The sequence below is a fragment of the Primulina tabacum genome, chromosome 7, assembly GCF_025594145.1.
Source record: "Primulina tabacum isolate GXHZ01 chromosome 7, ASM2559414v2, whole genome shotgun sequence".
Classification (NCBI taxonomy): Eukaryota; Viridiplantae; Streptophyta; class Magnoliopsida; order Lamiales; family Gesneriaceae; genus Primulina; species Primulina tabacum.
The window spans coordinates 29,316,759-29,343,278 of record NC_134556.1 but is presented as its reverse complement, the minus strand read 5'-3'; positions in this window follow the sequence as shown (position 1 = coordinate 29,343,278).

Genomic DNA, 26,520 nt, shown 5'->3' with positions numbered 1-26,520 from the left:
AACCCTCGCTTCCTTCCCGCGTCGAAGTCGTCGTTTCGGTAACGTTAAAGATCTAAAGGCACGTATATTCTTTCGTTTCTGCATCGATCTTGTCATAGTAATGATTTTTATGTTTATTGTATGAAAAACATGTGGATGTTATGAAGAAGTTTAAGCAAACATGGTTGGATCGGTTTTGAAATAGTTTTTAGATCTAAAACTCGAATTTTGCTGTCAAATTAAATACAGCGACTTTTCGGTCGACGTTTTGGAAAAACAATCAACATATAAAACTTAGAACTTTTTGATACCTTCGATTTGACAGTAAACTCGAAATATTTGGATAAAAATTGAGTGAGTTATGGTGTTTTTCGTGGGACTGCTTAAACTGCGTTTTCTAGAAAATTTTTGTTATGATGTGTTCTTGAAGTTTGTTTGTTGCAGGCTTCATTGGGAACGTTGGGTGACTGCTGCTGCATGTAAGCGTGGTGAGTATTATGTGGGGTTGATGATTGGTATTTCGTCTCGGGTCGATAGGCACTTGGTTACATTAGAAGTCGTAGAAAGTATTTTGGTATCAAAATTCATGTTTACGGATTTTGTTGCGTAGTTGTTGTGCGTCGTCATTTTGGGGACATTTGGTTGAGTTGAATCCATGTCATAGCGTCCTAAGATGAGTCTCGTTGCATCGGTTTGAGTCGTTTAAGCGTGACTTTTAAAAATTGCATCAAAATGTGTTTTTTGGGTTGGTTGTGCGCAGGATTAGCGCCGCAGCGCCCGTTCTGCGCAAGGCAGGCGCCGCGGGGCTGCCTTTGTGGCACCGCAGCGCTTGGCCTTCAGCCTTGTTAGGGCCGCGGCTCTAGGCGCTAGGCAGCGCCGCAGCGCAGCACTGCCCAGCGCCTAGGCGCTCGTCCATGACTTTTTGAAACACTATTTTAGGCTCATGTCTTCTATATTTTGGGAAATGTTCACACATCATGTTAGGATTTGTTTCAGGAGTTGATGTCATGGCTTAGTACAATGATTAAAGGAGGTCTAGTCTCGGGCAATTTAGAACGTCATAAGAAAATTGCCATTTTGGGTGGTGAGCACGATCATTTTGTCTAATTATGGAAATTAAGTGCTTGAACTCTTGTTAGTATGTTGCAGCAGCGGCCCCAAAAGAGATCCAACGAATCCCTCAACGCCTAGTAAGTATGTTTGACGTGCAAAGAAAATATTTCAAGTTTTTGAGGTATGCTAAATGTCTTATGACCAATTTGTGTATGGGATTGGAAAGCTGTAAAGCATTAACAGGGACCAATCCATCCCGTTAAATCATGAACGGGTTTAGATCAGGATTGGAAAGCGTTAAAGCATGAGCGGGGACCAATCCACCCGTTAAAGCATGAAAGGGGATCTCATGTATGTGGCAGTGGATTTTTCCCTGTCAGTCCAGTACTGTGGTTTAGTCTGATCAGGCGAATTATGTTATGGGTCACTTGCTTTGAAACATGCTTCTACGCAAAATGATGAAGTTATGTATGTTCAAATATGCAAGCACGTTTAAGAAAAGTTTCATGTTATGGCACATCTATCTATGTATGTACGTATGCAAGTTCAAGTTTATTTATGCAAGTTCAAGTTCCAGTATGTACGTTCTATTTTAAAAGTTGCATGTGGTTTTATTACGTATTACTCTTTACTTTCAGTTTATACGTGTTGAGTCTTTAGACTCACTAGACTTGATCGATGCAGGTGAGGATGACTTGGAGGAGACTAGGGGTGGGGATTAAGAAGCTGGCTTGGACTGAGCAAGAGGCTAGACCCGAGGACCGCCTAAGTTTTTAAGTTTTTATGAAATGTCAAATACTCTGATTTCACGCTACTGGTTATGAGATTTCAAACAAATACTTTTGTCAAACTTTATTTTTAGATCTTTTGTTGCAACTACCTTTGGGATGTACGGTTTACGTTATCGAAATTGAAGTTTGATTACTCTTTTAAGAAAATTTTTAATTTTTCCACAAATTTTAAGAGGTAAAAAGTACGGTACGTTACATATATGACCTAAGAACGCCACATTTTCAACAAAAATTCACACTTCTTGAATTTGGCGTATAGTTCCTTTTCTCTCAGTGTTTGTAACGTGAGACACAAATGTTCTTTGTGTTCTTCTTCACTTGGTGAATATACCAAGATATCATCTATAAAAACGACCACAAACTTGTCGAGATATGGTTTGAACACTCGATTCATCAGGTCCATGAATGCTTGATAGGATCGATTAACGTATCAAGAGTGTTTAGAAGGGGGGGTTGAATAAACACTCACAGTTAAAACTGGTATTTTCTAATTTTGAGTTCAGTTTGGTGACAAACTGATTCTCGGAATCTTGTTTGTCAATGACAATCAGTTAAACTAAAGCAGTTGCGGAAAATAACTGACTGAAAGATAGAATACGAAACTGAAATAAAGTAGGCAAGGGTTGTTTCTGGATGTTCGGAAATTTAATTACTCCTACGTCACCCCTTCTATCTCAAGGATAAGATATCCACTAAAAGACTTTGATCAAATACAAGAATTGTACTGACCCACTTCAGTTTGGAATTAACACTGCCAAAAACTGAAACTCTTAGTTTAACAGAATGTTCTCAGTGCGTAACTGATCTTAGCACTATCGAATTTCAACGATTATTAAAATTTGCTAGTGAGCTCAAATTGTAGCCTTAACTGCTACGAATATATCAAGTAAGAGTGACAGCAAGCTTTTGAATAGTGTTGACTCTCTTTTTTCTTCAGCTGTTCTTCTGTCATATTTATAAACTTTGTAACTTGAGATGAATTTGAATCTTTGTATCCGTTGATTTCTACTTGATTAATCCTTGGACATTGTTTGCTTCATTTATTGTGATGCGGCGTTTTAATTGCTTTCGCCGAAATGCGTTTTTCTAAGCTGTATTGATTGAAGTGCGGTGTTGCAATCTTCTATGTCTCTTTACGGTTGAATGTTCTTTCCCGAGACATGTTCAGTTGAAGGGTGCTTAGCATACGGCTGAATATATCAACTGATCAGTTTCCAACTGATCAGTTTTCTTTATTAGATCAGCTGATTTCAGTTGTTAAGTCCAGTTGCTGAGTTCAGTTTACTCGATCAGTTGGTTCGTATTTTCAGTTGGTTCATATTTTGTCAAACGCCGGAATTTAGTTTCCAACAATTTCCCCCTTTATTGTGTTTGACAAAACTAAGTAAATAATAACTGAACATCTGAGCTCATTGTAGATAAAATAAGAGATTGAATTTCTTGAACTGAAAGGGATCTTGATTTAATAACAGCTGAATCTAATAATCTGATTAACTGCTTCTGCTATTTCTCAAGATGCTCTTTGATATTTGATTTCTTCCCCCTTTTTGTCAAACAAATCCATCTTCTCAGATAATTTTCGAACGTCAGTGGAAAGAATTTTGACATCTGCGGAGATACTTGAGACAGAAGTTTGTAAACAAGTCTGCAGCAATTTCATTTTATTAGAAACAGAAGTTTCCAATCGCTCAACTCGTTGACTGATTATATCCTGAGTTGTATAGAGACTTTGAGCTAGACCTCTGTTATTCTTCATCTCAAGTACAGTTCGGGTAAGAGAATCCATGTTTGCTTGAATGTCTTTCAGTTTTGCTGAATCAGATTCAATTGAAGAATCCAATTTGACAGTATGAGACAATTGTGTGGATTGAATTTTCTTGATTTCAGTAATCATCTGCTGCATATTGTGCTGCATATTCTGGATTTCTTCAAGAACAAGATCCATTTCTGTGGATTGAAGAGGAGGTGACTGATTAGATGTTCTTGGTTCATGTGAGACTTGATCAAAGACCACCATGGTCCTATCAGATAATATCATTTCAGAAACAGTCTGTGCTAGAATGTCTGTTGCAGCAATTTCTTCGTGAATTTGAGGTGGTGAAAGTGGATTTTGATCAACAGATAACGCTTGGTCAGTTTCCACTGGTGCCTCTTGTTGAGAGTTTACTGAACTTGGTTCTGGCTCCTTTGTTTGAATGAGCAATCGACTCACCACATTTTCAGCAACTGCTTGACCTAGAGATTTTTCTAGTTCATCAGTTTGAGTGACTTGTTCAGCAGAGATTTCTGGCTGAACTGGTGCTTCTTGTTGTTCTTGCATTGAATCTGGGACTGGCTCTTCAGCAGCAAGTGGTTCAACTAGTTCTTCAGATGGTATCTGAACTTCTTGTTCTGGTTGTTCAGTTGAAGGAGCAACTGATTCAGAATGTATTTCTTCTAGCTGAGCTTCAAGAGCTACAGCCTGAATGATTTCATCAATGTTTGCAAAAGATAGTTCAGTTTCAGAATACAGCTGATGTTCAACCTGAGAAGATTGAGGCATATCCTGAACTGGCTCTTCAGCAGCCGGTTGTGGAGATGGCTCGTTCTGTTGGGAGGAGGATGAATCTTTTTCTGCATTTGAATTGGAGGATTTGTCAGGAAGAACCAATTCTTGATCCTGTTCCCAAAATCTGATTTCACCTTGTAGACCACTGAGATATGTGTTCAGTTGGGTGATCACAGCTCTATCATTATATGCAGTTGGACCTGTGGGATCGTAGTTGGATTTCAGCTTTGCAACCATTCTAGTCAGATTTTTGGCTCGAATTTGATCAAAGAAATATTTTTGCCTTTCCAATGCCTGGCCAATAGTAGCAGCTTTGACTATTTTCAGCACAATTGCTTCAAGTTTAATAAACTTTTTCAATTGGGATTTGTGCTTCAACTCTTTGGCAAAAATCTCACTCCTAAAACTTTTCCAATTATCAAAAGATTTTAATTTCGAAGTGGCAAATGCGTTGACCTGTTTCCAAACCAGGTCAATGTAAGTTTGGATGGTATTAGATGGCCTTGGTTCTTCAACTAGCTTGCCCTTTCCTTTTTCAGTTGTGAGAATGTGAGGAATATCCAAACCAGAGTGAGTGGTTTCCACTGGTTCCCTCAATATAACACCTTTAGATCTGGCCCGAGGAAAAATGGTAGGTCGATTTACATGAGTCAAAGGAGCTCTTGCCTTAGCGGGTGCCTTTTCTTTAGTAACTGAATCATCAGGTGGGACTACCTGCAAAGGGATAGCCTGTAATAGGCTGTTGGGCTGCTGATTGAGTAATTTTCTCAGTTGGAATGACTTCCACCGCTGTTATTGGTTTAGTTCTTTGCGTCCTCGGTCTCTTGACAAGCTTAGGAGAAGGAGTTTTCTCCGAATCTGATTCACTGAGAATCAGTTTTCGTTTTGCAGTTTTCAGTTGGGCCAAAGTTTTGGCCTTCTTAGCTGATTTTGGAGCAGGTGATTGCGATCCAATCTCTTGTTTGGTTTTTGGCGGCAAGATGTTTTTAGCAGTGAAGACTTTGAACTTTGATGATGTTCCAGCATTGTCAGCTACCAATCCCTTTAGTCTCAAAAGATAACTGATTGGGATGACAAAGCCTCTTGATCGTTTGGTTGATTGAAGCATATTCTTCAGAGTATTGAAAATAATATGACTCCAGTTGGCTTATCAGTTAGTTCAGTTTCATCGAAATCAACATGAGCTGATTCTTCAACATTTAGGGTTTTCTTGTTGAAGACTCTATAAGCTATACTAACTGATGAGTATCCAAGAAATATTCCCTTTGCAGATTTAGCATCAAACGCTTTTAAATAATTTTTACCATTATCAAGGATAAAACATCTGCAGCCGAATATTTTGAAATAAGTAATTATACTTTTTCTTCCATGCCAGATCTCATATGGTGTTTTCATATGATTCTTATTAATCATTGATATGTTCTGAGTATAACACGCAGTGTTTACTGCCTCTGCCCAAAATCTTTGAGAAATACCAGAATCAGCAAGCATTGTTCTAGCAGCTTCTTTAAGGGTCCGATTTCTTCTCTCTGCTACACCATTTTGCTGAGGAGTTCTGGCTGCTGAGAGCTCATGCTTAATTCCAGCATTCTCTAGAAAATTTGAAAGAGTTTGATTGATGAATTCAGTTACTCGATCTGATCTGATTCGATCAATTCGAACTGATTTTTCATTTAAAAGTCTTTTGAAGAGCTTTATCAGTTGTGAAGCAGTATGGTCTTTAGATTTGAGAAAAATAACCCAAGTAAATCTTGAAAAATCATCTACGACTACCAAGGTGTATTTCATTCCCCCTAAGCTCATGACTGATATAGGACCAAAGAGATCCATGTGCAACAGTATGGTTTTCAAAAGTGTTTTGGAATATTAAAATGTCACGGGCCTTGAATTGTTGAGCCATTAGATGGTTGACATATTTTGTGAAATTTAAATGTGTCAAAATATTTTTAGTGAAAATGTCTTTTTGGTCTCTTAAATTTAAATCTACAAAATTTGTATATATTTTCTCATAAATAAATAATTGAAGTTGAACTTTAATTATTTATAGTAAATGGTGATTTATTATAAATTAATTAATTAGAAAGTAGACAAATGAGTTTGTTTACTTTATTGATTTAGTTTATAATCGTGGCGGTTAGTGATTGGATCAAGATATATAATATTGGATCAATTGATTATTGTGATAATTAATTGATGATGTATGATATGTGATATTATGCATGAAGGATAATCAAAAGCCCAAGCCCAAGCCCAATTTTCTAGGTGTATGCTAAGATATTTTTTGTTGAATGATTGTAATAATTATGAATTTATAAGTGGGATTGTTTATAGCCCGTTCCCACCCCATGAGATGTATCTCTATTTTCCATGGATATTTATTTGTTAATATTAGTATAGTGGAAGATCAAGATTGGAATATGGTGGCCATGATGATTATGAAGATCGAAGACATATAAATATTGCAGGCCTATGTAATTGTGCATTTTCATCCCATGCATTCCCTACGATTGGACCTAGGCCCGTGTTTGGCTCACACGGGCCATTAGTTTTTGGGGCGATTGATCATCCTTGTTGAGTTTACTGTTTATAATATATGTATGATATATTATAAATAACGAGTATGTGCATTATTATTATTATAATAACTAAATTGCATGAATCCGGCAAACATAAGATCAAACATGACGAGTTTTTAAATAAAATTAATGATGAGATCTTTCAAAATTAAAAAACCCTCATTTTGAATAAGATTCAAAATTAATATCAATCAAGCTCGAAAAGGGAAATTATAAAGGTGTTTATAATTTTCACGTCTTTCATCGACAATGGGTGCATGATGAACGCTATCGGTGCTGGGGGCTAGGCACATATTATTGAGGAGCCTAGACACCGGAGAGTTGTTACATCCATTGACATGGTGATGTGAACTACGTGGAACTCCCATGATTTCGGTTCATATTATTGAGGGAACTTATGACGACCGTCCATTAAGGTTCAACATCGATGGGTAAGGCTTGACACGTAAAGATGAACGACGTCGTATTATTGGGTCCTAATCAAACGTGAGACAAAAGTTTACGTAGAGAGTTGCATGAAGATGCAATAGGAAACTACCTTTTAGGAATTATGATTAACTGATATTATTCGAGATCATAATTTGCTAATTGGACCTTACGTACCTACTGAGAAAAGTAGTTTTTCGTTTTCACTAGAGGGTAGTGAAAGATGTCAAAACAGTGGAAGCGAATATTTATGAACTAAAAGTCCATATTTTATATCTTACTAAATATTTTAAAATAGTCATTAACATTTATCTGTTCTTACTTTTCAGTACAAATTTGACTATGTCCTCGATACGCAACCCGTTATCTGCAATACTCGACAAACACGTTATAAATGGACCTGATTACCTCAATTGGCTAAGAAACCTAAAATTCGTCTTGAATTCGGAAAGATTATCATGTACACTGACTGAGTCGCCCCCTGTTGAGGCTCCGACTAGCTGCACTCTTGACGAATTGCAGACTTACTAGGATTGGTGTGACCATGACTTGCGAGCAAAGTTTTATATGCAGGCTTCTATGAATGATGAGCTGCAGAGGCGTTTTGAGGATGCAAAGAGTGCTGCTGACATTCATTTGCATCTCAAAGAGCTCTTTGGTGAGCAAACACGGCCTTTTAGGCATGCTACCGTCAAGGAGCTAATCCCTTTACGCATACGAGATAGGGCTTCGGTCTATGAGCATGGCCTGAAGATGATTTGGCTTGTGGATAAGCTCATTGGCATGGATCTTGTGTTGACATCGGAGTTGACAACTGACGTGTTTCTTTTGTCGCTGCCTAGCTCATTTGATCCTTTTGTGGTGAATTTCAACATGAACAAGCTGGAGCCTACCCTTGAGGAGTTGGTCAATATGCTTGTTACGTTTGAGTCCACCATCAAGAAAGAGAAGTCGGTTCTTAATGTGGGTTCTTCATCTGGTACAAAGATTAGTCCACATGGGAAGGGAAAGAAGCGTTCTTTTCAACGTACCAAGAAGAACGTGCCCTTGAAGAGGCAATCTCCGAGTCCCGCTGTGGCAAGCCATACCAGCAAAAACATTCTGAGACCAGCAGATTCAATCTTCAGAAAAACGTTCTTAACATCAACTTCTTGAACTGATAAAACTGAGTCAAAATCAATGGCCATAGCGTTCAACATGTAAGCTGGGATTTGATTCGCCATTTCGACAGATAAAATGATCTGAAATTCGTAAACAATAAGCTCTGGAATTAGTATACTATTAGAAACTGATTGTATGCGTAAAAAGAAAACTGAATTGAAGCGGGCTTAGTACAGTTGTTCGTGACTGTTCAAATTCGGGACACGTGTCAGTCCATTAAAAATTGTGAGTACAACTATGTGTACGTGTGCTGTGGGCGTTTGCGAAAAAGATGAACGGTTTAAAATAGGCCACGTTATGAATCTGCAGTCACGTCAGTTGATTTGGAATATAATAAGTTTTAAATTTGCTAACTTATGTGAGAAGATTTGTAAAATATCCAGCCGAACGATCAGTTGGGAAACTGATTCATTTCAATTGAGAGTTCACAAACAATTGTCTTCTCAGTTAACCTCTTCAAAACTGATATTCCCCTTTAATCGATGCATAAAATAATTAAAGCGACGATATAAAATAAATTTAAAGGTCAGAAATATTATCGTTTGCTGAAACGTTGACGACCCTTCATCTTCCATGAATCTTGGTTATAAGTAGAAGTGACATGGTTAGTTTCAGTCATATTGAAAAACATATTCAAAGTAAAAAGAATGGCAGATGCTAGTAGCTCGAGTGCTTCGCCATTTTCTTTGGAGACTAGGAAGGTTGTGATAGAAGATGAAGTCTTCTATGAGAGTCTTCACTACTGGGAGAAGCTTCAGAAGCTTGAGTTCCTGTATAATACTGGCGAGGCTACCACTCCCGAGCTGATGGCAGAGTTGAGAAAAGTGCAAGGAGCACTTGCACATAGCTGTGTGGGTGGATATCTTCACAGATGGTCATATCTATCAGCTGATGCTTCGAAAGGAGCTGAAGATCCTTAGGCGCATAGCTAGTTCTCACAGCTTTTCCACGACATATACTGGACCTTCATCTGCTTGGTTGAAGATGTGGATAATTGTTGTAGAAGAGAAATATAATGATGTAATCCAAGCAAATATTTATGGTTGAATGAAACATTTATTTTGGCTTAACTTTGTTTTTCTTTTTCCTTCAAATAATAAGTTTCATTAGTTATTATATATGAATTACGATCATAAACAGATGAACTGATGACTGGTTAAGCGTTAAGTAATAAATGTCAAACTGATATCAGTTGATAATGAACAACTGATAGTTAAGAAGCCTTGGTAAATGAGAAAGACGCTTCGGTTGATTTGAGTCTCTTCAGTTTCTTCAACATTTAAATTTCATCTGTCTATAAATAAGATGATAGAATGTGAGACAATAACAGTTCAATATGTCGGATTCAAGTAACTCTGATGCATGCAATAGTTCGCATATTCAAGTTAATGAGCAATTAAGTCCTTATTTAGAAGAATTGAAGAAGAGAATGGAAGAATATGTCTTGATGAAAGTGATGTCAACATGGTTCAAGATTCATGATTTGTAGAGGGTAAGTAGTAGTGGTGCTGTTCCTACTCGTGCTCAAGCAGCAACAACAAGAAAATACATTGATCGTTTTGAAGTTAGGCATGTTACAGATATGATTGATGACAAATGTCTGTTAGAAGCAATGTTATGGAAGGAATAGCATGTGGTTGAGAAGATTTCTACAACTAGGTCATTTTCTAGAATCCAAATCTATGAGTTGAATAATTGGATTAGAGAATGGCAGGATTCAGTTGGTTCTATGATATCTTCTGTAAACTGGGATCGATGGTATTCTTAATAAAGTATTATTTTCAATTTGTTGTGTTCTTATTTTATGCAGATAATTTTATTAGTAAAGCAACATTAGTAATAATTTTAAGACAGATCAATTAAACCAAGAATATTGCGAAAGTAAGAAAACTTAGTCTCGGGTAATGGTTTGGTGAAGATGTCAGCTGCTTGTTGCTCAGTTGATATACACTCCAGTCTAATGTCCTTCTTCAAAGCATGATCTCTAATGAAGTGGTGTCTGACATCTATATGCTTTGTCCTTGAGTGAAGAACTGGATTATAGGTGATGGCAATTTTACTCGTATTGTCACAAAATATGGGCGAATTATTTGTAATTACTCCATAATCTCTCAGTTGTTGCTGGATCCAGATCAGTTGTGCACAGCAACTACCAGCAGCAAGGTATTCTGCTTCAGTTGTTGAGGTAGCTATAGATGTCTGCTTCTTGCTGAACCAAGAGATCAGCATGTCTCCCAGAAACTGACAAGATCCACTTGTACTTTTACGATCAAGCTTACATCCTGCATAATCTGCATCTGAATATCCAACTAAATTGCAAGTAGTGTCTTTAGAATACCATAACCCAACATTTTGTGTACCCTTAAGATATTTCAAAATTCTTTTAGCAGCTGAGAAATGTGATTGCTTAGGATTTGCTTGAAATCTAGCACACATACACACAGCAAATACAATATCAGGGCGACTGGCAGTTAGGTATAACAATGACCCTATTAAACCTTGATATAATGTCGCCTCAACTGATATTCCCCCTTGATCAGTGTCCAATTTTACTGATGAGCTCATGGGAGTATTTGCAGCTGAACAGTATTCCATGCCAAATTTCTTCAGCAGCTCCTTTGTATATTTAGTCTGACTGATGAATATGCCAGTCTCTAGTGGCTTCACTTGCAGTCCAAGAAAGAGTGTCAGTTCACCCATCATGCTCATTTCAAACTTATCCTGCATCAGCTTAGCAAACTTTTCGCATAATTTGGGGTTTGTTGACCCAAATATGATATCATCAACATAAATTTGAACTAATAAAATGTGATTATTCTTAGTAAATTTGAACAAGGTTTTATCAACTGGTCCAATAGAAAAATCATGATCAGTTAAAAATTTTGAGAGAGTTTCGTACCAAGCTCTGGGAGCTTGTTTAAGACCATATAATGCTTTGTTCAAATGATATACATGATCAGGAAAGTTGTGATTTACAAAACCTGGGGCTTGTTCAACATATACTTCCTCTTGTAGCTGGCCATTTAGGAATGCATTTTTTACATCCATTTGATAGACTTTGAAGTTCTTGTATGAAGCATAGGCAAGGACTATTCTGATTGCCTCCAGTCTTGCAACTGGTGCATATGTTTCATCGTAGTCAATTCCTTCCTCTTGCCTATATCCTTGTGCTACCAGTCTCGCTTTATTGCGCACAACTGAACCATCCTCGTTCAGTTTATTTCTGTATACCTATTTTGTCCCTATAATAGTTTTTGAAATTGGTCTTGGAACTAAGTTCCAGACATTGTTATAAGTGAACTAATTTAGCTCTTCTTGCATTGCATTTACCCAGTTAGGATCAGCAAGAGCTTCATCAGTTTTTTTTGGTTCTAGTTGTGAGACAAAAGCTGAATAAATAAATAAATTTAGCATTTGATTGCGAGTTACTGGATCAGATGGATTTCCTATTACCAGCTCAGGTGGATGTGATTTTCTCCATCTGTACTCAGTATTTGTTGTATCAGCAATTTCTTCAGTTGGTAACTGAACACAGTTTTCACTCTCAGTTGGTGCTTCGTCAACTGGTATTTGAATGTTATCATTATGCTCTATGAACTGATCATTAGCAACGACTTCCTGTGCATCTGATTTATCCAGTACTTCTGGTTCAGGTGTTTGAAATATGTTTTGATTATTATGACATTCATTTTTGTCATCATCTTCCAAACTGATATCTGTAAATCGATCAACTAGCTCAACTTGATCAGTTGGCTTATCAGTTAGTTCAGTTTCATCGAAATCAACATGAGCTGATTTTTCAACATTTAGAGTTTTCTTGTTGAAGACTCTATAAGCTATACTAACTGATGAGTATCCAAGAAATATTCTCTCTGCAGATTTAGCATCAAACGCTTTTAAATAATTTTTACTATTATCAAGGATAAAATATCTGCAGCCGAATATTTTGAAATAAGTAATTATACTTTTTCTTCAATGCCAGATCTCATATGGTGTTTTCATATGATTCTAATTAATCATTGATCTGTACTGAGTATAACACGCAGTGTTTACTACCTCTGCCCAAAACCTTTGAGAAATACCAGAATCAGCAAGCATTGTTCTAGCAGCTTCTTTAAGGGTCTGATTTCTTCTCTCAGCTACACCATTTTGCTGAGGAGTTCTGGCTTGCTGAGAGCTCATGCTTAATTCCAGCATTCTCTAGAAAATTTGAAAGAGTTTGATTGATGAATTCAGTTACTACGATCTGATCTGATTCGATCAATTCCAACTGATTTTTCATTTAAAAGTCTTTTGAAGAGCTTTATCAATTGTGAAGCAGTATGGTCTTTAGATTTGAGAAAAATAACCCAAGTAAATTTTGAAAAATCATCTACGACTACCAAGGTGTATTTCATTCCCCTTAAGCTCATGACTGGTATAGGACCAAAGAGATCCATGTGCAACAGTTCTAAGCATCGGGATGAAGAATTACAACCCTTGTTTTTAAAACAAGATCGAACTTGTTTACCATACTGACATGCTGAGCAAAGTTTTTTTTTTTGAAAGTCTATTTTGGGCAAACCAGTTACAAGTTCCTGTTTACTCAGATAGGCAATGGTTTTAAAGTTAAATGGTTTGTCTCTTATGCCACAACCAGTTTTTAGATGATTTGGAAGCAATAAAACAAATTGGTGCATAAGTTTGATCATTCCAACTGATTTTATATGTGTTTCCACAACTGTTTGCCAGTTAGTATGATTTCATCAGTTGAAGTTTTGACTGAACATGAGTTTTTGTCAAAATGTACTGAGAATCCACTGTCGCATAACTGACTGATGCTGATCAAGTTATACTTCAGGTTTTCTACTAATAGAATATCTTTAAAAGTAAAGTTACCATGGATAAGCTTACCCTTACCCACAGTTCTACCTTTGGAATTGTCCCCAAAACTGATATTTCGACCACTGTATTTGATCAGTTGAGATAGCACACTTGCATCTCCTGTCATATGTCGCGAACATCCACTGTCCAAATACCATATTGAGTTCTTGTTTGTACCTGTTACCTACAGTCACGCACATAATATAATTTGGTATCCGTATCTATTTGGGTCCTGAACTGATTAGTCCTTTAGGAACCCATACTTGGATTAGTCTAACAGACTTTCCAGTAGCTGTATTCCAAATGGTTTTTCTTGGCTTTTGTGTGCTTGTGTAGTGTACGGATGATACAATACGTGTTTTAGCTTTATTCAACTGATTGTTCAGTCTATATCTCTTCTGAACTGGCTTGCAGTTATAGTAATTGGAATAGCCATTCGAATAGTTTTTGTAAAATCTCTTTGATGACTGACTTTGTGAATCAGTTGAGAATTTTTTACTATAACCAATCTCATATCTTCTAGCCTTGTTCATATTCTCAGTAGGTTGCTCAATCAGTTTACTGGGCTCAATTTGTTCTTGTACCACTGCTGATTTGACAAAGTGAATGTATTTCCTTTGTCTATTGTTAGCTTTGGTTGAGTATCATTTGGATACATTTCTCCTTGAGTGTTGAACCCTAAACCAGTTTTATCAGAAACTGATTTTTGTGAAATCTGCATATCAATTAGTGCAGTAGATGATTTGTTCCAAGACTGAATAAGCTCAGTTTGTTTTGAGTTTTCAAGCATCAACTTCTGTATTAATGACTGATTTTTGTTTCTTTCTGCTTTTAACTCAGCAATTTTCCTTTTAAGACTCAACCCATCGACTGATTCATCAGTTTTGGTTTTATTGTCTGTGGGATCAGTTTGCTTTGCTTTGATTTCTTCAAATGATGATGCAAGCTTTTGATACTCATTTACCATGTCATGTAGTGTTAGAATGAGTTCTTCTCGTGTGAAATCAGTTGAGCTGAAATCAAATACCTTTTGGCTAGATGATTCTTCTGCTGCATCATTAGCCATCAAGCACTTTACTTCCTCATCATCACTAGAACTGCATGAGCTTTCTGGTTCCGACTCTTCACTGTCAGTTTCTGCCCATTTAGATTTGTTTTTTTCAGCTAAGAGTACCTCATGTTTCTTTCTGAAGACCTTCTTATCTTCCTTGGGTCTTCTTTTACGTTTATATGATTTCTTTCTTCTATCAGTTGAGCCTTGACTGTCCTTCTTGGGTTTAGGACAATCAGCAATGAAGTGACCTGATTTGCCACAGTTATAGCAGGCATTTGGTTCATCTTTGGAATTGTTCCTTTGGTATGGCTTCTGGAAGTTCCCTTGATTCTTTCTCATGAACCTTCCAAATTTTTTGTTGAACAATGACATAGCATCATTACTCAACTGATCAGCAGATTTTTCGACTGAACTTATTGGTTAAGTTCTGACAGCAGCTAGAGCAGTTGTGGCTGCAGAGGTAGATGGTTCTCCTTCTCTGGTCTGCAACTCAAATTCATAGGCCTTTAAATCAGCAAACAGATCATGAATTTCGATTTGGTTCAGATCTTTGGACTCCCTCATTGCCATGGTCTTGACATCCCATTCCTTGGGAAGACCTCTTATTACCTTCAGTGCAATCTCTTTGTTGGTATACACTTTTCCAAGTGCATTTAGCTCATTGATGATACTGCTTACTCTTTCATCATACTCGTGCATTGATTCTCCTGCTTTCATTTTGATGTTATCAAACTTTTGCACTGCAACAGAAAGTTTATTTTCTTTGGTTTGATCATTTCCTTCACACAGCTGGATCAACTTTTCCCAAATTTCTTTGGCTGTCTTACACTTTTTTATTTTGCTGAAGGTTACTTTGTCCAGCATTTTGTACATAATGTCTTTAGCCACATTATCAAGATTTGCTTTTCTTTTATCTTCAGTTGTCCATTCATCTCTGGGCTTTTCTATTCTTTGTGGTGCTCCTTCTGTAATGGCAACCGCTGTATTTGTTTTTAGAATCTTCATGGGTCCATCAGTTATGACATACCACATGTCATCATCTTGTGCAGCCAAATGAGCCTGCATTCTGATTTTCCAATCATCAAATTCTTCTCTGGAGAACCTGGGAATTTTGTTGAATGAAGTAATGCTGGAAAGTTTTTAGATCAAAAGTATTCAAGAACAAGATTCAACCGCTCTGATACCACTTGATAGGATCGATTAACGTATCAAGAGTGTTTAGAAAGGGGGTTGAATAAATACTCACAGTTAAAACTGGTCTTTTCTAATTTTGAGTTCAGTTTGGTGACAAACTGATTCTCGGAATCTTGTTGGTCAATGACAATCAGTTAAACTAAAGTAGTTTCGGAAAATAACTGACTTAAAGATAGAATACGAAACTGAAATAAAGTAGGCAAGGGTTGTTTCTGGATGTTCGGAGAATTTAATTACTCATACGTCACCCCTTCTATCTCAAGGATATGATATCCACTAAAAGACTTTGATCAAATACAAGAATAGTACTGACCCACTTCAGTTCGGACTTAACACTGCCAAAAACTGAAACTCTTAGTTTAACAGAATGTTCTCAGTGCGTAACTGATCTTAGCACTATCGAATTTCAACGATTATTATAACTTGCTAGTGAGCTCAAATTGTAGCCTTAACTGCTACGAATATATCAAGTAAGAGTGAGCTAAGATTTTGACAGAGTGACAGTAAGCTTTTGAATAGTGTTGACTCTTTTTTTTCTTCAGCTGTTCTTCTGTCATATTTATAAGCTTCTTTTCTCCAACGGTAACTTGAGATGAATTTGAATCTTTGTATCCGTTGATTTCTACTTAATTATTCCTTGGACATTGTTTGCTTCATTTATTGTGATGCGGCGTCTTAATTGCTTCCACCGAAATGCGTTTTTATAAGCTGTATTGATTGATGTGCGGCATTGCAATTTTCTATGTCTCTTGTTGGTTGAATGTTCTTTCCCGAGACATGTTCAGTTGAATGGTGTTTAGCATATGGCTGAATATATCAACTGATCAGTTTCCAACTGATCAGTCTTCTTTATTAGATTCAGCTGATTTCAGTTGTTAAGTCCAGTTGCTGAGTTCAGTTTACTCGATCAGTTGGTTCGTATTTTCAGTTGGTTCATATTTTGTCAAACGCCGTAATTTAGTTTCCAACAATACTGCAGGAGCATTTGTTAGACCAAAAGGCATTACTATAAATTCGTAATGTCCATATCTCGTCCTAAAAGCAGTTTTAGGGATATCCTCTGCTTTGACCTTTAACGGATGATAACCAGATCTCAGATCGAGTTTTGAGAAAATCTTAGGCTCCTTTTAGTTGATCTAAAAGATCATCTATTCGTGGGAGTGGGTACTTATTCTTTATGGTGATCTTGTTTAACTCCCGGTAATCAATACAAAGCCTCATGCTTCAGTCTTTTTCTTTACGAATAGCACTTGGGCTCCACACAGGGATGCACTAGGGTGGACCTGTTTCTTGTCTAGTAATTCCTGAAGTTGTTCCTTTAACTCCTTTAATTCTGCTGGAGCCATTCGGTATGGTGCCTTTGAGATTGATGCAGCACCAGGGACAAAATTGATTTCAAATTCTACTTCCCTATCAGGTATCTTGTCTGGTAATTCCTCAGGGAAAACATCTGAAATTTCTTGAACAATTGGAATATCTTCCAATTTTGGGACTTCTTCTTCTTTAATCTCATCGATTACTGCCAGATAAATTTTCTCTCCTCCTTTTATGGCCTTCCAGGCTTGTGAGGTAGATAACAGAGATTTTCGTTCTTTGGATTTCCCGTGATATACGACTTCCTCTTTAATTGGAGTCTGAACTCTAATATCTTTCTTTTGACAGTCTACTATGGCATGGTTTTTAGATAACCAGTCCATTTGAAGAATGATGTCAAACTCAATCATATTGAGTTGAATTAATTCTGCCTCAAAAATTTGTTTGCTGATACAAATTTTACAATTTCGATACACTTTGTGGGTCTCAATTATTTTGCTCGCCGGTGTTGCCACTCTTAAAGGTTCACTAAGAATAACATGCTCAAGTTTAAGCTTCTTAGAAAATCTTCTAGACACAAATGAGTGCGTAGCACCACAATCAAACAAGGCATATACAGGCATTTCATTGAGTAAATAGTATCTGCCACCACCTCATTGGTGTTATCAGCTTCTTCCTGGGTTATTGCATACACCCAGGGCATTAGTCTTGTTTTCATTTTGTTTGTTGGGTCCTGTCCCTTTGTCTTTATTGTCTGGACAGTCCTTAATCCGGTGACCCACATTTCCGCATTTGAAGCAAGCGCCTGTTTTCCGATAACATTCCCCAATGTGCCTCTGACGACACGTATCGCACCACTTTCCTTCTGTACTGCTAGCATTGTTAAAGTTTCCTCTCAAAGGGCCACTTGAATAATTTGGCTTCTTGAATTTTGGAAAATTTCGAGCAGATTGGCCAACCAACGACCTCTTGTTCTTGTTGTCTTCTTCACGGCGCTTGATATCCGTTTCCGCGCTCATTGCAGTGCCCATCAAGTCTGCAAAGTTGTTTGGTTTGAATACTGCTAAATCCGATTGAATCCGGATGTTCAGTCACTTTTTAAAACGATGCATCTTCAACGTTTCATCAGACAAGATCGTTGGGACATAGGTTCCCAGATCGTTGAACCTTGAAGTATATTCCATCACTGTCATGTCTGGGGTCTGCTTGAAGTTTTAAAATTCGTTCAACTTCTGCAGATGAAATTCTGCTGGGTAGTATTGTTTCAAAAATTCTCTCTTAAAAATCTTCCATGTGATCTCTTCCACTTGAGCTAGAGATGGTGACACCGTCTCCCACCACTTTCGTGCTCTGCCTTCTAGAAACGGAGTTACAACCTCTACTCTCAATTCTTCAGGCACTTTTAGTAGGTGTAGTTGTGATTCGACATTTTTGAGCCAGTTATGAATGACTTCGGGTCCGAGTTTCCATCGAAAGTTGGAACTCGATTCCTCCTGAGGGACTCATAATGGTATTTAACTTCCACGCACTTGTGGTTCTTGGGGTGGTTGGATGGCGTTAGCCAATGGGTTCACAAACCCTTGCAATGTCACGGCTACAATAATAGCTATTGCCAAAATATCTTCATGACTGAGATTCACTCTCGGTGGTGGTGGTGGTGGATTTTCATTTTGGTTGGCGCCACGAGGGTCACGGTTGTTTCGGGGTGGTCTGCCTGCCATTTCCTATCAACATATATTTTATTAATTTATTTACCATAATCAAAATAATTTCATTAAATTTTGAAATTCATACAATCAAAAGTTTCAAAACAAACGATTAATCAAATAATTTTTTGATATAATCGATGCCTAATCTAGAGTTCTCTCCCTACTCGTCTATAACTTCACCGTCTCCTATTGCCTCATTAATTTCTTCTTCTTCAATAGGATCTTCTTCTTGGTTAGCATCGAGTTCTTCTAAGAGCTCCTCCATATTGATCATGTTATTCTGTAGCTGATCAATATGATTTTGCAACTGTGTGTTGTTGTGGTCAAGGTTGTTTACTTGCTCCTGAAGCTCTTGTATCGTCGATTGGCTTACTTTCTCATCGATTTCTTGTTCTTCGATACGTTCCTGAAAACGGCGCTGTGTTTTGAGAAGGCTCTCATCCCGGATTTGGAGCGTCACAATCCTATCCTGAGCTTTGTTCAACTCTTTCTTGGTAATTTCGTGCTGTCGTTCAGACTCTAGGTGGTAGGAAGCATAGCGCCTAACGTCGTTGCGCAATCTTTTCTCTTCCACTCTTGCCTCACGAAGATCCTCCATCATGCATACGTTATTCCCATCCAAATAGTAGTTATCTCTCTCGAGTTTTTCATTTTTCTCTTTCCATGATTTAATCTCCACCTCTTTTTCCCGAAGTTGTTTTTGAAGTTCAGTTATAATGCTTTGTGGGTCCATGTTTGTTTTCCTATAAAAGTAAAAAGAAATTAATTTCTTATAGACAGTGTTAAAAGGTAATTTGCAATAATTTAAAGATAATAGAATTTTCATTTAGAAATAAGGTGATACACTTAGTACTTTTTCCATCATAATTTTTTTATTACAATCCTGATACTAATCTAGTCTATCATATCTCCACCAGTCACTATCGCTGTTGTTGTCGTCATCGGCCACCTCCATCGGTGCTTCCTCCTCTTCCTCCATGTTCTCTATCACCAGATCCAGGTAATTATTTTGATCTTGAAGTCTGTCCATAGTGGTGTGGAGCTTTGAAATGTACCGATCCTGCTTGGCGTTGAACTCCTCTTGGCGCTGACGGGCCTGAGTAGCACGTCCTCGCTCTATCTCTACTCTCTCCAGCAGATCCCTGTTGAGTGAAGCTAAGCAGCGCAATGCGAGCTGAATCAGTTGGTATCTGTAGAAGTTGGCTCTCAGCCAAGTCCAAATGATGAGTCAATCGTTGTACTTCAGTCTCAAGTATGTGTCTGATCTCACTAAGATCCTGCTTTTCCAATTTTTCCTTAGCCAGTTGTGCCTTCAAAGTTGCAATCTCTCTATCCTGGTTATCTATCGTAAGCTGGCGCATGCGAAGGGCAGCCTGAGCGCGAGTACGTGGAGCATCCATTTCCTAGGATAAAATTGGGGTAAAGCATCCGAATCGTATAAAGGATAGAAAGACACAAAAATATAAACAAAGTTGTCGTGGAAATTTTTTTCGATACTAAGAGTTTGTGGAGCGATTGAAGGGATATATTTTTGAAGTTTGATCGAAAATTTAGGGAATAGATGAAAATTGGACTCAGATTGGGATACACTAGGCTTTTGCCAAAATTTGACAAAGTCAAATTTTGGCTGTCAAAATCCCAGCGGGATTATGAACCTGGTGGCTCTGATACCAGTTAAATGTCACGCCCCGAGTCCGAAGCGTCAGTGACATCCGACATTGTTTAACAATTTCTTGAAAACAATTAAGCCTCGTATCGAAATGCCAAAAATCAGTCTTTTTCATAAATAAAACATTGTCTTTACATTGACAATAGAATAAAATACATCAGAGTTGCAAATTCGGAACTAAACAAAGGAAAATAAAATTCTTGAATCTTGATCTCGATCCTTGATTCACCATCCCCAAAAAGCATTTTGCTCTTCCTCATTCAGTTGCTCCTCGTTTTTATCTGAAATTTGTAAGGGATGAGTGTTTTGGGAAACACTCAGCAAGTGGAGGTTCGATCGATTTCCAATGATATATATATAGAGAACTTAGTTGTTCTTAAAACATTTCTTTAACAACTTTCAAAACTTATTACCCTTAACATATCATAACAGAAACGAAGCGAATATAAGACAGAAAATAACAGATGATTCAGAATAATTCAGAAGCAAATCAGATCATTTCAGAACAATTCACAGACAGACATAACACTGTTACTCATCTCATTTTCATGGTCAAATTGTCCCCAATATGTTAGTCCTCTAAGGGGTGAGGCCAGAACACGATTTTATACCCACCGATGGGGGCCAGAACAGAACATGATTTTATACCCACCAATGGGGGGCCAGAACAGAACATGGTTTTATACCCACCAATGGGGGCCAGACAGAATCACAATTCTCGTCCCGTTTCAAATTCGAATCGTAATAGTGCAACACAGAATTCAGAGTTTACTAGACAGAACGTATCAGAGTTTTCAGATATCAGAGTTTCAGACGAATTCAGCGGAACCAAAGAATTTCGAAGCATAGAAGAAATATATAATCGATCAAAATTTTAAATAAAACAGACTAACATTTTTGAAAATAAGGACACACATACATTGTAAGGCCTGAGATTTATTAGTCTTCATTGATGCGATATTTAAAGATATGAGAATGCATGACATGTAATGAGATGGGGGAAGGAGAGACATGAAAAATTAGAATTTTGAATGAAGGGCAGACCGCACCCGCACCATGGAAGATACCGCACCCGCGGTGCATGGACAGAAAATTAGTCATTTTTACAGTAGGGTCACCGCACCCGCGGTTCTAACGTAACCGCACCCGCGTCGATGTCACCGCACCCACAGTCTTATATGTAGCGCACCTGCGGTCGTCGATTTTGGAAAATGAATGGACTGCCGAAGCTTGAGCGCATCTGCGGTCTTGAGGGAGCGCACCCGCGGTGCTGCATGCGAGAAAGCCACCTTTGTTACTCAAGTTGACACATGGCGTGGTATATATATATATATAGAAATGTGTTGATTCATTTCTCTCCACTTCCATCAGCTGAGAAACGAGAGAGAGTGGGGAGAAGCTTCAATTCCTTATGCTTCAAGGTTATGATTTTGAAAGAATTACACATCCAAACTTCATTCCAAGTATAGATTCTAGCTCCTTGCATCATAGGCTACAAGAGGATGTAAGTATGGTTCAATTATAGCATGGTTCGAAATCTACATGTTGAAGAAATTGTGATTTTAATTGAGATATGTGTTCTTGAGTAGCTAGGAACCGAAATACCGTGAATAGATTTATTATCAGATATTGTATGCGATTTATATGACATTCCAGAATGTATTGGGTGGAACTTATGCAGATTTTAAGAATTTAAAATGGTTGTGATATTGATTATGACGTGGAGACATGATTCTTGTAATTGTTATTGTTATGAAATTGACCTGTATCGAGAAATTACGTCGTTATGCCGTCAAATGGTACCGAGGTCAAGTATTGAATTGGATATGTGTTGATTGAGATTAGAAATTGATAGAATATGTATCAACATTTCCATTCCAGATTTGATATTGACAGAGTCGTCATCGAGACTTCGACATCGACAGACATTGTGCGACGAAAGGTATAATTCATGTTTTGTTTGGGGAAGACACAACTCAAATGAGATTCAATTTGAGTTTCCCAACCAAATCACATACTAGAATTGTTGTCTATCTTTTGATACGATTTTGATTTGTTTATGGACTTATATTCTAATCCCTTGATATGATGATGTCTTGTTTATAGATTTATATTCAAGCATTTGAGATAGGAGAGTCATTGGCAGACTTGCCAAACTAGACGTTTGATGGTATCGACGCTTCGGATCAGATTCACTCCGATTGTAGACATTCGATACAGACAGGGCCGAAGTCTAGGAATAAGACGTACAGTTACCCGATTGGGAGGGTAGGTAACAGACAGTGACGTCTTATTCACCCCGGGATCCCTAGAGTAGAGTAGAGTCGAGTCAAGACATGATTTGATTTGAATTGCATGCTCATGTAGATTGGTTTCATAGACTATGGAACCCATTGTTATTGCTTTCATGCATGAATTATGATTATGTATTAGCATGTATACATGTTTTATACTGGGATTTGTTCTCACCTGAGTTTCCGGCTGTTGTTATGTCTGTATGTGTGCATAACAACAGGTGGGGCAGGATCTGGGTCACGACAGAGATGAGTTCGAGTTAGCGTGGTGACTTCGGGCGCAGAAGATTACTAGTTGTTTCTTACTAGACTTGTACTACTTGTGGTTGTAGTTTGTATTAAACACTGGTTTATATGAATGTATTAGAACAAGACATGTAATTATGTTTATTGAAATAAAATGAAGAACTATCTTGTGCTGCTTATATACATTTGAATTAATGTTAAAAAGCAAAATTTTGACCCACATATTTGAATAAAGATCCGATTAATCCCGAAAAGAATTGAGTTAGAGCCCGGGTCCCCACAACAGGTGGTATCAGAGCAGTAGTTTCTGTAGACTGAGATAGAATAGAATGAGCGGGGTAGATAGAGTCTTCTTCCTTGCTTTTGATGTGCTAGCATGATTTATTGCTTTTTTTCCCTATTACATGTTGTATTGTTATCTGAATTGATTTACAGCATGTACTTGTAAAGACTGAATCAGAACCGATTCTGGATCAGAGGTATATGATCAGAGGAGGGCTGAGACAGATTGTATATGATTGTATACTAATCTGTTTGATAATCAGATATGCCGCCTAGAAGAATACCACAACCAGCTGCAGGTCAAGTGCTAGAACAAGGTAGTACGTCAGGTACTCAGATGGATGTTACTGCGACACCAATGGAGACTTTGTTGAAGAGGTTTCAATCATTCCATCCACCTACCTTGAAGGGCACAGAAAATGCAGTGGATTGCGAGAGCTGGTTAGACGATATAGAGATGTTGTTTGAATCTCTGGCTTATACAGACGAACGGAGAGTGAAGTTGATTGGGCATCAATTACACGAAGTGGCAAAAAGTTGGTGGCTTACAACGAAACGAGCCCTGGAGCATAGAGGTATCGATATTACTTGGAAAGTATTTAAAGATGAATTTTATCAACGTTTCTTTCCAGTGTCGTATCGAAAAGACAAAGGGGCCGAATTTGCCAATTTGAGACAGGGGCAGTGGAACATAGAAGAGTATGTTGCCAAGTTTTCTTTTTTGCTCCGATTTGCGCCACACATGGCAGGAAATGACGAAGGGGTCGCGGACCAGTTCATCAATGGTTTGAACCCGGATATTTTTACTTTGGTGAACACGGGACCCAACAACTTTTCTGATGCACTGAACCGAGCAAAGGGAGCAGAAGCTGGCTTGATCAGGCAGCGAGGAGCTTCTTATAGTGCTCAGAGTCAGAGACCGCCACAGCCTGCCGCCCAGTTTCCACCACCTCCTCCTCGATTTGATAGTGGAAGCAGTAGTAGTGGCAAGAAGGATTCTTTGAAAGTTAAGGGTAAGCAGTTTAAGAGATCAGGGAGCAGTTCGTCGAGCTCCAGTGGGTCACGACAGAGAGGTCCTGGCCAGAGTGCAGAGTATACTGGTGTGTATTGCACTACTTGTGGAGGCCGACATGCCACTTGAGCAGTGTCAGGGAGTTATGGGCCGATGCAATATTTGTAAACAGCAGGGACACTTTGCCAGAGTCTGTCCACAGAGAGGTGCACAGCAAGCTCAGAATATTGGGGCGTCTGGTTCAGTATCTCAGCCGGAGCGGCAAACATCATCTGTTCATTCCTTCCAGCCGCCACCTGCACCGTCCCAGTCCCGAGCCAGAGGTAGCTAGACAGTGAGCCAACCTCCCAGACAGCAGGCTCGAGTGTTCGCACTGACAGAGGAGCAGGCCCAGGATGCGCCAGATGATGTGATTGCATGTAACTGTTTTCTTTGCGGTTATCCTGCATATGTGTTGGATAGACACAGGTGCATCCCATACATTCATTTCTGAACATTTTGCATTGACACATGCATTGCATGTCGAGTCATTGTCTACTGTAGTATCTATTTCTTCTCCGTTGGGAAGTGGTCTGATATCTGTGACTTCAGTTAGACATTGTATACTACAGTTTGAGGGGCATGAGATTGATTTAGACTGTGTTGTGCTTGGTTTATCTGATTTTGATTGTATTGTTGGGATTGACATGTTAACCAAGTACAGAGCCACCGTAGACTGTTTTCACAAGATTGTCAGATTCAGACCTGAAATGACAGAAGAGTGGAAATTCTACGGTAAGGGTTCCAGATCTCGGATTCCCTTAGTGTCTGCTTTAACTATGAGTAGATTGCTGCAGAAAGGAGCAGAGGGATTCCTTGTCTATTCTGTAGATCTACAGAAATCGAGCCCGGCATTAGCAGATTTGCCGGTAGTACGGGAGTTTGCAGATGTATTTCCTGACGAGATTCCAGGGTTACCCCCCAGCCCGAGAGGTAGATTTTAGCATTGATCTCATTCCAGGTACCGTTCCTATTTCGAGAGCTCCGTATAGAATGGCAGCTATTGAGTTGAAAGAATTGAAGGCACAGTTAGAAGATCTTCTAGCCAAGGGATATATCAGACCCAGTGTATCTCCTTGGGGCGCTCCAGTACTTTTTGTACGAAAGAAAGACGGTTCAATGAGATTGTGTATCGACTACCGGCAACTGAACAAGGTATGGACATTATGAGTTTGTTGTCATGCCTTTTAGTTTAACGAATGCTCCAGCGGTGTTTATGGGGTTGATGAACCGTGTCTTTCAGCGGCATTTAGATGAGTTTGTGATTGTTTTTATCGATGATATTTTAGTGTATTCCAAGAATATGACTGAGCACGCCGATCATTTGAGAATTGTGTTGCAAACGTTGAGAAATGAAAGATTATTTGCTAAACTGTCGAAGTGTGAGTTTTGGCTGAGACAGGTTGTCATCTTGGGTCATATCATATCTGGAGACGGTATTTCTGTAGATCCAAGTAAAGTTGAAGCTAGTGATTGGTTGGCCAAGACCGACTTCTGTGCCAGAGATACGCAGTTTCATGGGTCTGGCAGGTTACTATCGACGATTCATTAAAGATTTCTCCAGTATTGCGAAGCCGATTACCTAGTTGACACAGAAGAATGCGCCATTTGTGTGGTCTGCGGATTGTGAGTCTAGCTTTCTAGAGTTGAAGAAGAGACTGACCAGTGCACCTGTCTTGATGATTCCTTCAGGTACTGGCGATTTCGTTGTATATTGTGATGCATCTCACAGAGGGCTGAGATGTATTCTTATGCAACGAGGTCATGTGATCGCATATGCCTCTAGACAGCTAAAGCCACACGAGACCCGATATCCAATTCATGATCTTGAATTGGTGGCTATTGTTTTTGCATTGAAGATCTGGCGTCACTATCTTTATGGCAATAAATTTGAGATCTACTCTGATCACAAGAGCCTGAAGTATCTGTTTTCTCAATCATAATTGAATATGAGACAGTGTAGATGGCTCGAATTGTTGAAAGATTTTGATTGCGAGATCAAGTATTACCCAGGGAAGTCAAATGCAGTAGCAGATGCCTTGAGTCGAAAGATATGTGCTCTATCCTTATCGACGATAGGTGTTTCAAATTTAGTTGAGGATTGCTGTTTGTCTGGTTTAGCATTTGACACAGATAGTAGACCGCTGAGACTTGCTTCGATTCAAGTTGAGCCAAATTTGATTATGAGAATTAAAGAGGCACAAAAAACTGATCAGAATGTGCAGAAGTCGATTCAGATGGTCAGATCAGGACATCAGTCTGAATATCAGATACATGATTTTGTTCTATATGTGAATAACCGTCTTGTAG